This window comes from Cherax quadricarinatus, chromosome 19, assembly GCF_038502225.1.
Source record: "Cherax quadricarinatus isolate ZL_2023a chromosome 19, ASM3850222v1, whole genome shotgun sequence".
Lineage (NCBI taxonomy): Eukaryota > Metazoa > Arthropoda > Malacostraca > Decapoda > Parastacidae > Cherax > Cherax quadricarinatus.
This window is the reverse complement of record NC_091310.1, coordinates 604,314-619,641: the sequence shown is the minus strand read 5'-3', so window position 1 is coordinate 619,641 and position 15,328 is coordinate 604,314.

Here is a 15,328-nt window from a genome sequence, read left to right as displayed (position 1 = left end):
CACTACTACCACTACTACAACTACCACTACCTACTACTCACATCTACAACCACTACCACTACTACTACTACTACCTACTACCACAACTAACCACACTACTACTACCACTCACTACTCCACACCAACCTACCACCACCACTACCTACAACCAACCACCTTACCACTACCACTACCTACCTACTCACTAACCACTGCCTACTACAACCACTACCACTACCAACCACCTGCCTACCACAACTACCACTACTAATCACTACAACCACCCCACCTACTACTACAACTACCACCACTACTCACTACAATACAACTACTACTACCTACTACCTACAACCACTACTACTACTACTACTATTACAACCTACTACTATTACTCTACTACTACTACTACAACTACTACCACATTACTCACCACTCAATCCACTACACTACTCACTACTACCACAACTACTACTACTACTACTACTCACCAACAACAACAACCTACTACTACTACCTACTACTACTACCTACAACCACCACTACTACTACTACCTACAACTACCTTACTACTACTGCTACTACCTACTACTACAACCTACTACTTACTACCTACAACCACTACTACTACCACCACTACTAAAAACTCCACCTACTACTACTACTACTACAACTACTACTACTACTACCTACTACTCACTGCTGCCACTACCACTACCACTGCTACTACAGCCTACTACCACTACTCTTACTACCTACAACTACCATACTACCTACTCACTACTACTACTGCTACAACCACTAACCACTACTACTACTACCACAACTACCTACTACTATACTACTACTACCACCACAACCACTACTACCACTACTACCACAACCACTACTACTCACTACTACTCCACTGCCTACTCCACTCACTACTACTGCTACCACAACCACTACTACCACTACTACCTAATCCAACTACTACTACTACCACTACCACTACTAACTACTACCAATCCACTACTACCTACTACTACCACCACCTACCTGCTACTACAACCACTACCTACTACCACCACTACCAACCAACTACTACTCAACCTACCTACTACCACTACTACAACCTACTACCTACTACCATCACTACCACAACTACCACTACCACTACCACCACTACTACTACCACTCTACCACTACCACTACCATACTACCACAACCACACCACTACCTACTACCACTACTTCACAACCACTACTACCACTACTACTCACTACCAACAACCACTACTACCTACTACTACTATTACTACAACCTACACTACCACTACTACACCACTATTACTACTACTACTACTACTAAACCACTACTACTACCACTACTACTACAACCTACTACCTTACTACTACCTACCACTGCCTACTACTCACTACCATCCACTGCCTACTACCACTACTACCTACCTACTACCACTGCCTACTACTACTACCTACCTACTACCTACCTACCTACCTACTCACTGCCACCATCAGCTACCACCACTACTACTGCCACCACCAACCACCTACCTACCACTACTACCTACCTACTACAACCACTACTACCTACTACCACTACCACAACTACTACCACTCCACCACTACTACCACCTACCTACCTGCACCAACAACCACCTACTCACCTACTACCTACTCACTTAACCACCTACTAACCTACTACCTACTACCACTACCTACCACACCACTACTATCAATACTACCACTACCACAACTAACAATACTACCACTACTACCTACCACTACTACTACCACCACATACACCACTACTACAACTACTACTACCACTACTAACCACTACCACTACTGACTACCACTACTACTACTAACTACTACTACTACCACCTACACACCACTACTACTACTTCACAATACCGCTACTACTACTACTCCACCTGCTACTACAACCACTACCACTACCACCTACTCACCACAACTACCTACCTACCTACTACCACTACCTGCCTACCACCACTACCACTCCACTAAACTACTACCACAACCTACCACTACTACCACTACCTACTACACCACCAACCACCACTACCACCACTACTACACCACCATCCACTACCACAACCACCTACCACCACTGCCACTACTCACCTACCTGCCTTACCTACAACCACCTACACCACCTACCTACTACCAACACCATCACTACCACCTACCTACCACCTACCACCAACCACCTACCACCACCACCTATCCACCACCATCCACTACCACTGGCCACCACCACTACCACCTACTACCTACCACTACCACAACCACTACCTACCACCACTCACAACCAACTACCACTACCACCACCACTACCACCTACCACCAACCACCACTACTACCACCTACCTACTACCACTACCACACCACCACTACCACCGCCACTACCACCACCACCACTGCCACACAACCACTACTACCACCTACCACCACCAACCAACCACCACCAACCACTACCACCACAACCACTACCACCATCCACTACCAACAACCACTACTACCTTACCACTACTACCTACCACTACCACAACCACTACCACCACACTACTACCTACCTTACCAACCAACTACCACCACTACCTACTCCACCACTGCTTACTACCTACTACTACTGCCACTAACCAACCACTACCTACCACTACCACACTACACACAACCACTACCTACTACTACTACACAACCACTACTACTACTACCACTACACCACACAACCACTACCACCACTACCACTCCACTACCACCAACCACAACCACCTACCTACCTACCATCAACCACTACCTACTCCCACCTACACTCACCACCACCTACCACCAACCACCTACTACTACTACCAACCACTACAACCACTACTCACCACTACCACTACTCCACCTACCACTCACCACTACTACAACCACACTCCACTACTACCACCACTACTACTACTCACCTACTACTACTACTACCACTACTACACTACCACTACCTACCTACTACTACACTACTACACTACAACCACTACTACTACTACTACAACAACTACTACCACCACTACTACTACTACTACTACAACCACTACTACTTATTACTACTACTACTACTACTACAACCTACTACTACTACCTACTACAACTACTACTACTACTACTACTACAACTACTCCACTACTCCACTACCACTACTACAATCCACACTACCTACTACTACCTACTACTACAACAACTACCTACTACTACTACTACCACCTACTAGCACCACCACTACCTACTACCACTAACTACCACACTACTACCTACTACACAACCAACCACTACTACTACCACAACTACTACTACTACCTACTAACCTACTACTACCACTACTACTACCCACAACCTACTACTACCACTACCACAACCACTACTACTACCTACTACTACTGCTGGCTACTACTACCTACTGCACTAACCAACTACCACTACTACTACTCACTACTACTACCACTACCTACTACCTACTACCTACTACTCCACTGCTACCACAACCTACCTACTACCACCACTACCTACCACTACTACCTACTACCACTACTACTGCTACTCCACACCAACACCACTACTACCACTACTACACTAACCACTACCTACCTACTACCACCAATACCACCACCACTACCACCTGCACCACCTACCACCTACTGACTACTACTACTACTACTACTACTACAACTACTACTACTACTACTACTACTACAACAACTACTACTACTACTACTACTACTAATTACCCTTGTGTGTGGGTAATTACAGGACTGTTGACACACGGCCTTAATGAGGACCAGTGGGAAACGGGACCGACAGAATTACAGACATATACGTATATATATATATATATATATATATATATATATATATATATATATATATATATATATATATATATATATATATATATATATATATATATATATATATATATATATGTATATATATATTTATATATATATATATATATATATATATATATATATATATATATATATATATATATATATATATATCGTGCCGATTAGGTAAAACTTGCGATTTTGGCTTAAAAAGCAATTCTCTTCTTCCAAATAAGGCAAGTGAAAACTTATGTATGCAATAATTTTGCAAAAATCATTCTGAACCTAACGAAGAAAATATATTTCATTGTGTTTGTCTTTTTATTAAATTATTATGAACTTACCTAAAATATATTTAGTTTGATTAGGCTAAATTAAATTGCGCTTGTTATAATAAGGTTAGGTAGGTATCCGTCTCCCACCAAGGCAAGGTGACCTGAAAAATATAGCAACACTTTCATCGGCAATCAGCACATCACTGTCTTATCAGAGGTGTGTCTACACTACAGTTATAAAACTGGAACATATCAACACCTCTCCTTCAGAGCGCAGGCACTGTACTAAGTACAGGACTCAAGTCTGGCTTGCTGGTTTCCCTAAATCTTTTAAATGCTGCCCTCAAGGGAGATTCCTTGACGCTGGTGAGGGGCTCTTGATCAAGGGAATTGGATCTGTGTTCCAGTTTACTGTATACTCCTACCGGTTTAGCGCTCCCCGTGATAATAATAATTTCGTAAATGTTATTTGCTCACACTCTAATAGCTCGTCAAATCATAAAAGCCATTTCCCTCCATTCGCTCCTATCTATCATGGTCACGCGTGCGTGAGCATGATAGGAGTATGTAAAACCTCCTTCACCCCCTCCCTCCAACTTAACCCAGGCCGAACCCTACCCCGCCTTCCCTCCACTACAGATTTATACATTCTCCAAGCCATTCTAATTCTTTTCGTCCTATCTAAATGTCTTAATCACCTCAACAGCCCTTTTTCTGCCCACTGAATAAAACTTTTAAAAACCCCACACGTCCTCCTTATTTTCAAACCACGAATTTTATATTCACACTACATTGCTTGCAGACACCTCATCTCCACTACCTCCAGTCTTCTCAGTGTTGTAACATTCACCACACATGCTTCACACCCATATAAAAGTGACGGTATAACTATACTCTTATACATTTCCTTCTTCGCTTCCACACACCCATCAGTGCACCACTCACCTCCCCCCCCCCCTCATCAATTCTGATTCATCGCGTCTTTCACAGACGCATCTGCTAACAAGTCCACTCCCAAATATTTGAATACCTTCACTTACTCCATACTCCTTCCCTCCAACCTAATATCCAATCGTTAATTAACTAAATTTTTTGTCATCCTCAACACTTTCTCTTTCCTATGTTCACTTTTAATTTCCTTCTTTTACATACCCTACCAAACTCATCCACTAACCTCTGTGACTTCTCTTCAGAATCTCCCAAAAGCAAGAGCAACTGTGATAACTCCCACAACTTTTGCAACAGCGTGCCAGCGTGTCAGCGTGCCTCGTTGTGCTCCCGGTTTGCTCGTGTTTTCACGGTCGCTCTTACGTGCTAGAACTTTAATTTGTGTCATCAATCCTATACGATACATCCCTCTAGCGCCTGGAACCAATCTTGGCCGGAAAACATTATATACTGAGTCAAAAAAGGAGAATTAGTGTGCACTGCGTAGCAGAGTTTACTGCCAGAGGGGAATCATAGGCCTATGTCCCGTGTGGAAAAAAATAATAATAATTGAACTTTTCATGTCAGAGGAAAGAAAGTCTCCCTGATATCATTGAGTATACATAGTGTATAGTGTATACTACAGTGGCTCCCTAGTATATTGATGATAAAGGCTAAAGTGTCATTTGAAAACAGGTGAATTTGTAAATGAAGGGATAAGCCTATAGAGGAAGGTGCCAGAAGTCGCCAGAAACTTACCACAGGTCAGCTGTTTTTAATAATCTTCCTGGCCTGCTAGTGTACTCGCATATAATCTAGTGATACCAGTGAATAGCAGAATACAGTGTTGTAGTAGCAACTAACCAGTATTATAATGGTACTTAGTGGAGTGGAGTGACTTTCATTAGTTTCTTTTCTTGAAATACGAGACGTTACTGTGAATTTCATATAACCTGTAGTTACCAGCGGTCGCAATATACACAACGAGAAGCAATTATTACTACAGAAAAAGCGTCCTTTTCTCCAAAATTTGCACCAGTCAACTATAGTGATAATATAGCATTTATTGCGGTGGAGACGGAAAAAAAAAAATAGAAAAGCCAGATACAGCGATTGATAAACAAGGAGGTGACCGTTCGTCATTGTAGGAGCTGCCAGATATCACCGGCTCTTCAACACGCAAGTTATACTTTTGTATCAGTCAAATCACATATTACTCGGGTAGATAATTTCCAGTAGATCCTTCATGTGTTAGCTCAAATCACCGACCAGTATGTTTTAAATAAGTGACCCACTGATCAGAGCAGATCGACTGGTCCAAACCCTTGACTGGTCCGAACCCTTGACTGGTCCAAACCCTTGACTGGTCCGAACCCTTGACTGGTCCGAACCCGGGACTGGTTTCAAACAGTTTCGTTGGACAATAAAGCAGACTGTAAACGGATGGGGTTGTAGGCGCCCTTATAAACACAAACATTAAAAATCAGGAACGTGACGGTAAGCTGTCCAATATACAAAAAGAGTTAGAAACAGAAATACAAATAGCTAGAGCTTCATTTAAGGTTATTAATATAATATTCAAGAGGCTGCTAGTAGAATTGCAGTAAATCAACCATTCAAATCATTATGAAGCTGTGTGTAGTCTGTGGTCAGTCAAACAAACGGGCCTCCACATGGATAAATTGTCATTTTTGTGGAAATTGGTGTCACGCCCCTTGTGCAGATATCCCAGAACTAGCTACAAGCAGTATTAAAACAGAGAAGTGTTTCTGGGTATGCCCAAATGAGGAAAATCTGTGGACTAAAATCACAAGGGTATTAAAAGAGGACAACATCAAAGCTGCTTTCATAGAAAACCTGGAAGCTTTCTACAACAGATGGGAACATAAAAAGTCTGGGCTGAATGGTACGCCCTTGATACTGGCCATGTAGTCACAAACTGTAAGGCTGGAGGTGATGTCCTGGGAGACAGTAATAGTAAAGCTGGAGGTGCTGTCCTGGGAGACAGTAATGGTGAAGCTGGAGGTGCTGTCCTGGGAGACAGTAATGGTGAAGCTGGAGGTGCTGTCCTGGGAGACAGAAATGGTGAAGCTGGAGATACTGTCCTGGGAGACAGTAATGGTGAAGCTGGAGATTTTGTCCAGGTAGTCGGGAATTATACGCAGGAAGGAATACATATAAATGACCTCATAGGGGATAGGAGCCATAGTAGGGAAACAAGTGTAGTCAAAGATAAGATAAAACCAATATTGCAAACTAGAAATACCGCAGGAAATAGCAAACAAGAGGACTCCAATAGCAATAGTGAGGATAAATTACCAAAAACAACTGGTGGGAGCTCCATTGTTGGTGCTAGGGAGGATAGAAGTAAGACAGGGAAACATGCACCAACAGGGAATACAGTCACAGAAACCCAAGGCAAGCGGAAACCAAGCCTGTGCACATACTATGCACTTGGTATCTGCTGGCATGGGAAATCTGGAAAAACAGATGGGACGTGCAACTATGACCACCCTAGAAAATGCCATGCCCATATGACAACAGGAAAATGCAAACTCCCTTCCTGTAAGCTTTTTCACCCTGAAATGTGTACCTCTTCAGTACAGGAAAGACTGTGCTATAACTTAAATTGCCAGGCATACCATCTAAAGGGGACAAAAAGATACAAAACATCCAGGCCATGGGAAAACCTGGGTAGCCACAGCCACTCAAGAGGGAGAGGTTTTTTAGTGCCAGGAAGGAAAAAAAACTGGCAGGAAATGGCAGAAATCGTACACCAAATCCAGTCATTCCTGGAGTGGAACCACAGTCGATGGCCTCCACTCCAAACCAACAAACTAATGCCGGAAAAAAAATCCCCCCCCAGTACCAACAATACCACCAGTCCGATAACATTCTTCTTTGCAAATATACAGGGTCTAAAGCCAGCAACAAACAACAAAATACCTTTCATCCGTGGACTGCTTGCAGAGGCAAAGGCAATGTTCGCGGCTTTCACTGAGACCCACATAAAGGATCACTTGGACAATGAAATATGGATCCCAGGTTACAACCTATACAGATGTGACAGAGTGAACAGGCAAAAGGGGGGGGTTGGCCTGTACATTGCAGAGTCACTTGTTTGCACAGAACTGCTTAATGCCTCAAATGACGTAGTGGAAGTTTTAGCAGTAAAGGTCGAGAACCAAAACCTAGTCATTGTGGTAGTCTACAAGCCTCCGGATGCAACATCCCAGCAATTCCAGGAACAGCTGTTAAAAATTGACCACTGTCTGGAAAATCTTCCAGCTCCTGCACCCAACATCTTGCTCCTGGGGGATTTCAACTTAAGGCACCTAAAATGGAGGAATATAGCAAATAATATTGTTGCAGTAATAACACCAGGAGGCAGCTCTGATGAAAACTCACACTCACACGAGCTTTTAAACCTCTGCACAAAATTCAATTTAAACCAGCAAATAATAGAGCCTACTAGACTGGAGAATACACTAGACCTCATATTCACTAACAATGATGATCTGATAAGAAATATCACCATATCAAAAACAATATACTCAGATCACAACATAATTGAGGTTCAGACATGTATGCGAGGAGCCCCAGACCGACAAAATGAGACTAGTCACGAGGGAGCATTCACCAAATTCAACTTCAATAACAAAAACATAAAGTGGGACCAAGTAAACCAAGTCCTAACCGATATAAGCTGGGAAGATATACTAAGCAACACAGACCCAAACTTATGCCTAGAACAGATTAACTCGGTGGCACTCGATGTATGCACAAGGCTTATTCCTCTAAGAAAAAGGAGGAGTAGATGTAAAATAGAAAGAGACAGGCGCTCCCTTTACAGGCGACGGAAAAGAATAACAGAGCGGCTAAAAGAGGTCAATATATCTGAAATGCGCAGGGAGACACTGGTCAGAGAAATAGCAAGCATCGAACTTAAGCTAAAAGAATCCTTTAGGAGTCAGGAATCGCGGGAAGAACTAAAAGCTATAAATGAAATCGAAAGAAACCCAAAGTATTTCTTCTCCTATGCCAAATCAAAATCGAGAACAACGCCCAGTATTGGGCCCCTACTTAAACAAGATGGGTCCTACACAGATGACAGCAAGGAAATGAGTGAGCTACTCAAGTCCCAATATGACTCAGTTTTTAGCAAGCCGCTAACCAGACTGAGAGTCGAAGATCAAAATGAATTTTTTATGAGAGAGCCACAAAATTTGATTAACACAAGCCTATCCGATGTTATCCTGACGCCAAATGACTTCGAACAGGCGATAAATGACATGCCCATGCACTCTGCCCCAGGGCCAGACTCATGGAACTCTGTGTTCATCAAGAACTGCAAGAAGCCCCTATCACGAGCCTTTTCCATCCTATGGAGAGGGAGCATGGACACGGGGGTCGTCCCTCAGTTACTAAAAACAACAGACATAGCCCCACTCCACAAAGGGGGCAGTAAAGCAACAGCAAAGAACTACAGACCAATAGCACTAACATCCCATATCATAAAAATCTTTGAAAGGGTCCTAAGAAGCAAGATCACCACCCATCTAGAAACCCATCAGTTACACAACCCAGGGCAACATGGGTTTAGAACAGGTCGCTCCTGTCTGTCTCAGCTACTGGATCACTACGACAAGGTCCTAAATGCACTAGAAGACAAAAAGAATGCAGATGTAATATATACAGACTTTGCAAAAGCCTTCGACAAGTGTGACCATGGCGTAATAGCGCACAAAATGCGCGCTAAAGGAATAACAGGAAAAGTCGGTCGATGGATCTATAATTTCCTCACTAACAGAACACAGAGAGTAGTCGTCAACAGAGTAAAGTCCGAGGCAGCTACGGTGAAAAGCTCTGTTCCACAAGGCACAGTACTAGCTCCCATCTTGTTCCTCATCCTCATATCCGACATAGAAAAGGATGTCAGCCACAGCACCGTGTCTTCCTTTGCAGATGACACCCGAATCTGCATGACAGTGTCTTCCATTGCAGACACTGCAAGGCTCCAGGCGGACATCAACCAAATCTTTCAGTGGGCTGCAGAAAACAATATGAAGTTCAACGATGAGAAATTTCAATTACTCAGATATGGTAAACATGAGGAAATTAAATCTTCATCAGAGTACAAAACAAATTCTGGCCACGAAATAGAGCGAAACACCAACGTCAAAGACCTGGGAGTGATTATGTCGGAGGATCTCACCTTCAAGGACCATAACATTGTATCAATCGCATCTGCTAGAAAAATGACAGGATGGATAATGAGAACCTTCAAAACTAGGGAGGCCAAGCCCATGATGACACTCTTCAGGTCACTTGTTCTATCTAGGCTGGAATATTGCTGCACTCTAACAGCACCTTTCAAGGCAGGTGAAATTGCCGACCTAGAAAATGTACAGAGAACTTTCACGGCGCGCATAACGGAGATAAAACACCTCAATTACTGGGAGCGCTTGAGGTTTCTAAACCTGTATTCCCTGGAACGCAGGAGGGAGAGATACATGATTATATACACCTGGAAAATCCTAGAGGGACTAGTACCGAACTTGCACACGAAAATCACTCACTACGAAAGCAAAAGACTTGGCAGACGATGCACCATCCCCCCAATGAAAAGCAGGGGTGTCACTAGCACGTTAAGAGACCATACAATAAGTGTCAGGGGCCCGAGACTGTTCAACTGCCTCCCAGCACACATAAGGGGGATTACCAACAGACCCCTGGCAGTCTTCAAGCTGGCACTGGACAAGCACCTAAAGTCAGTTCCTGATCAGCCGGGCTGTGCCTCGTACGTTGGTTTGCGTGCAGCCAGCAGCAACAGCCTGGTTGATCAGGCGCTGATCCACCAGGAGGCCTGGTCACAGACCGGGCCGCGGGGGCGTTGACCCCCGAAACTCTCTCCAGGTAAACTCCAGGTAAACACCTAAGCATTCACTTCTCTTACAACCCCATGGTGACATCACACATCCTAATCTAAATCCTAATTTTATTGGGAAATAATCTCCTTCTCTGCTACATACTCTTGTCTGAGCCTCACTATTCTTGTGAAGTCTCCTCAATGCTTTCAGTAACCTACTTCCTGTTCCATACATTTCCAACATCTGCCATATTGCCTCCTATCCACCCTATCATACGCCTTTCCAAACCCATAAATGCAACAAAAACGTCTTTTCCATTATCTATGTACTGTTCACCTTCATGTTTCACAGTAAACTCTTGGTCTACACACCCTCTACCCTTCGTAAAGCCTCCTTGGTCTTCTGCTATCCTGCTCACTCTTAATTCTTTCAGTAATAACTCTACCAAACATTTTACCAGGTATACTCAACAGGCTTATTCTGCTATAATTTTTACACTCTATTTTGTCCCATTTACCTTTATACAAAGAAATTATGCATGCTTTCTCTAAATCCATATTTACCTTACCCTCTTCCATACATTTACTAAATAAAATCATCAACCACTCCAAAACTATATTCCCACCTCATTTTAACAATTCTGTCTTCATTCCATCAATCCCAACTGCTTTACCCCCTTACATTTTACTCTGTGTGTATGTGTGTGTGTGTGTGTGTGTGTGTGTGTGTGTGTGTGTGTGTGTGTGTGTGTGTGTGTGTGTGTATGTGTGTGTGTGCGTGCGTGTGTGTGTGTGTGTGTGTGTGTGTGTGTGTGTAGTCACCTATTTGTACTCACCAATTTGTGATTGCAGAGGTTGATCCATAGATCCTGACCCCGCCTCTTCACTGGTCGCTTCTAGGTCCTCTCTCTCCCTGCTCCATGAGATTTACCATACCTCGTCTTAAAACTATGTATGGATCCACTATGTTGCTTGCCAGACTATTCCATTTCCTGACAACTCTATGACAAAGGATATACTTCCAAACATCCCTTTGACTCATCTGATTCTTCAATTTCTAACTGTGACCCTTTGTTTCTGTGTCTCATCCCTGAACATCCTGTCTCTGACCACGTCATTTCCTCGCAGTATTTTGTTACTGAGGTGTCGGAATGCTATTCTTAGCTTTGCCAGGCACCCATATGCTGCAGCAGTTATCTGGTTGATATGCACGTCAAGAGATGTGCTCAGTGTTATACTCACCTGAAAATCCTTTTCCTTGAATGAGGTTCACAGTCTTTGGCCACCTAGCCTGCACTCTGTCCGCGGTTTTCGTTTCCCTTCCCCGATTTTCATTACTTTGCATTTGGTGGAGTTAAATTCCAAGGGCCAACTGATGGACCTGACTTATCTTCATCCTATTTAATTATAATTAACTTCACATCATCTGCAAAGAGGGACACTTCTGAGCCTATCCCTCCCGTCATGTCGTTCACATATATCAAAAATAGCACTGGTATGCGGACTAACCCCATGTGGAACCCCGGTCCTCAAGGCGCCCACTCTGACACCTCGTCATATACCATGACTCCTCGTTGCCTCCCTGTCAGGAATTCTCTGATGCATTGCAGTGCCTGTCCTGTTATGCGTGCCTGATCCTCTAGCTTTTGCACTAATGACTAATCTCTTGCGAGGAACTGTGTGGAAGACCTTGCAGTCCAGGAAAATGCAATCTACCCATTCCTCTCTCTCGTGTCTTACTTTCGTTACCATGTCATAATACACCAGTAGGTTTGTGAAACTCTCTTCCTTCCCTAAAACCATGCTGGTTGTCATTTATAAGCTTGTTCGATTCTAGGTGCTCCACCACTCCCCCCTTGACAATCTTCTCCATGACTTTGCATACTGTACACATCAGTTCAATGCTTCATGCCTGCCTCCTTTCTTAAAAACTGGGACTATATTTGCCGTCTTCAATACCTCAGGTAGTTGCCCAGTTTCAGTTGATGTGTTGATTGTTGTTAGTGGCACACACATCATCTACGCTCCTTCTCTAAGCGCCCACCTTGAGATGTTGTCCGGTCCCACCATCTTTGAGGTATTAAGTTCACATAGCATCTTCAACTCATCCTCGGTTGTGTGTATTTCATCCAGCACTTCTTGATGTATCCCTTGTTGATGCACCCCCCCCCCCCATTCTGACTTCCCAGAGTCCTTCCTGTCTCCACTGTGAATACTTCTTTAAATCTCATGTTGAGCTCTTCACATACTTCTTGGTCGTTTCTTGTGAACTCCCCACCGTTCATCCTCAACCTGATTACCTGGCCCTTGACTGTTGTTTTCCTCCTGATGAGGCTATACAACAGCTTTGGGTGAGACCTGACTTTTGATGCTTGTTTTTAGCTCTTCAACTACTCTCTTCATTTTACTAGGCCCTTTGTCTTCCGTACTTTTTCCAGTCTCCTGCGCACCTGTTTTATGTCTCCGTACACTTCTGGGTGAACTAAGGGTTCGTTCTGATCTTCCTATTATTTCTGCTGCCCTTAGGAACAAACCTCTCCTCTGTCTCCGTGCATTTTGTTGTCATGTATTCCATCATTTCGTTTACTGATTTTCCTACCAATTCTCTTTCCACACTGAACCTCTTGCACTAAGTTCCTCATGCCTGAATAGTCCCCCCTCTTGCAGTTTGACTTCTCCCATCCTACTCCTGCTACCCTCTCCACTTGTAACTCTACGTATTCAACGTTCTGAACCACTTGATCACAAACTCCAAGGGGCTTTTCGTATGTGCTGGTCTTAATGTGGGAAGTGCTAAAATACGATTTCCAGTCGTGCTGGTTCATCCTCACCTCTGTCTCTGGTGGTGTCGCTAACATGTTGAAACATGAGGTTTCCCAGTATCACATGCATCATTTTGGCTCTCCATGTTTTGGGACCCCCATGTGGCCCCAGGTTTTCCAAGTCAATCTCCTTGTGGTTGAAATCACCCATAACTAGTTACTTTGCTGTCCACCACTGCTCTGTTCTCTTCATATTCTTCTCTTGGCCTCCTGCAGTTCTGTGATGGGTTGTACATCACTGCATTTACCACCTTTGGGACTCCAGACTGAATTGTTCTTACTCATTCCTTCCATTTCCTCAAATCTCAGTTTTTAATGAGCAGTGCAACTCCTCCCCTCCCCCCTGCTCCCTCTATCTTTCCTCAGGATTTGATATCCAGGTGGAAAGATTGCATTTATCCTCCCGGTGAGTTTTGTTTCTCTAAGTTCTATGATGACTGGGGATGCCTCCTTGATTCTTCCATGCCACTCCTCACATTTATCTGTTATTCCATCTGCATTTGTATACCAAACCTTCTTCTTTTCTAAAACTGTGATCTGGGGGTTAAGCTGTGGCTGGGGAAGCAGGAGACCTGTGATGACGGGGGTGGAAGCAGTGGGTAAGGCATATGGGTTTTGGGTTAGATTATTTGGTTGCATTGGTGTGTGTGTGAAACCAGCCTTCTTGCAAACCTTTGCACTTTCTCTAATTTCATGACATGCTTGACCAGGTGTGGGTTCCAAACTGGCGCTGTGTACTCCATTATGAGTCTGACGTACACAGTGTATAGAGTCTTGAACGATTCCTTACTGAGGTATTGGAACACTATTCTCAGGTTTGCTAGGCGCCCATATGCCGCAGCAGTTATTTGGTTAATGTGGACTTCTAGCCACGTGCTCGGTGTTATACTCATCCCCCAGATCTTTTTCCTTGAGCGAGGTTTGCAGTCTTTGGCCGCCTAGCCTATACTCTGTCTTCAGTTTTCTTTGCCATTCCCCGATTTTCTTGACTTTGCATTTGGCAGGGTTTAATTCTAGGAGCCAGTTGCTGGACCACGCACCCAGCCTGTCCAGGTCTCTTTGTAGACCTGACTGGTCTGTATCTAATTTAATTCTCCTCATTAACTTCACATCTGCAAATAAGGACACTTCTGAATCTATCCCTTCTGTCATGTCATTCACATATACCAATAATAGCACTGGTCCTAGGACTGACCCCTGTGGGACTCATCACAGGCGCCCACTGTGATACCTCATCATGTACCATGACTTGCTGTTGCCTCCCTGTCAGGTATTTCCTGATGCATTACAGTACCCTTCCTGTTATACATGCCTGATCCTCTAGCTTCTGCACTAATCTCTCGTAAGGAACTGTGTCGAAGGCCTTCTTACAGTTCAAGAAAATGCAATCGACTCACCCCTCCCTCTCATGTTTTACTTCAGTTACCTTGTCATAAAACTCCGGTATGTATGTGGCACAGGATTTACCTTCCATGAATCTGTGCTGGCTGTCGTTTATAACCTTGTTCCATTCCAGGTGCTCCACCACTCTCCTCCTGATAATCTTCTCTATGACTTTGCATACTAT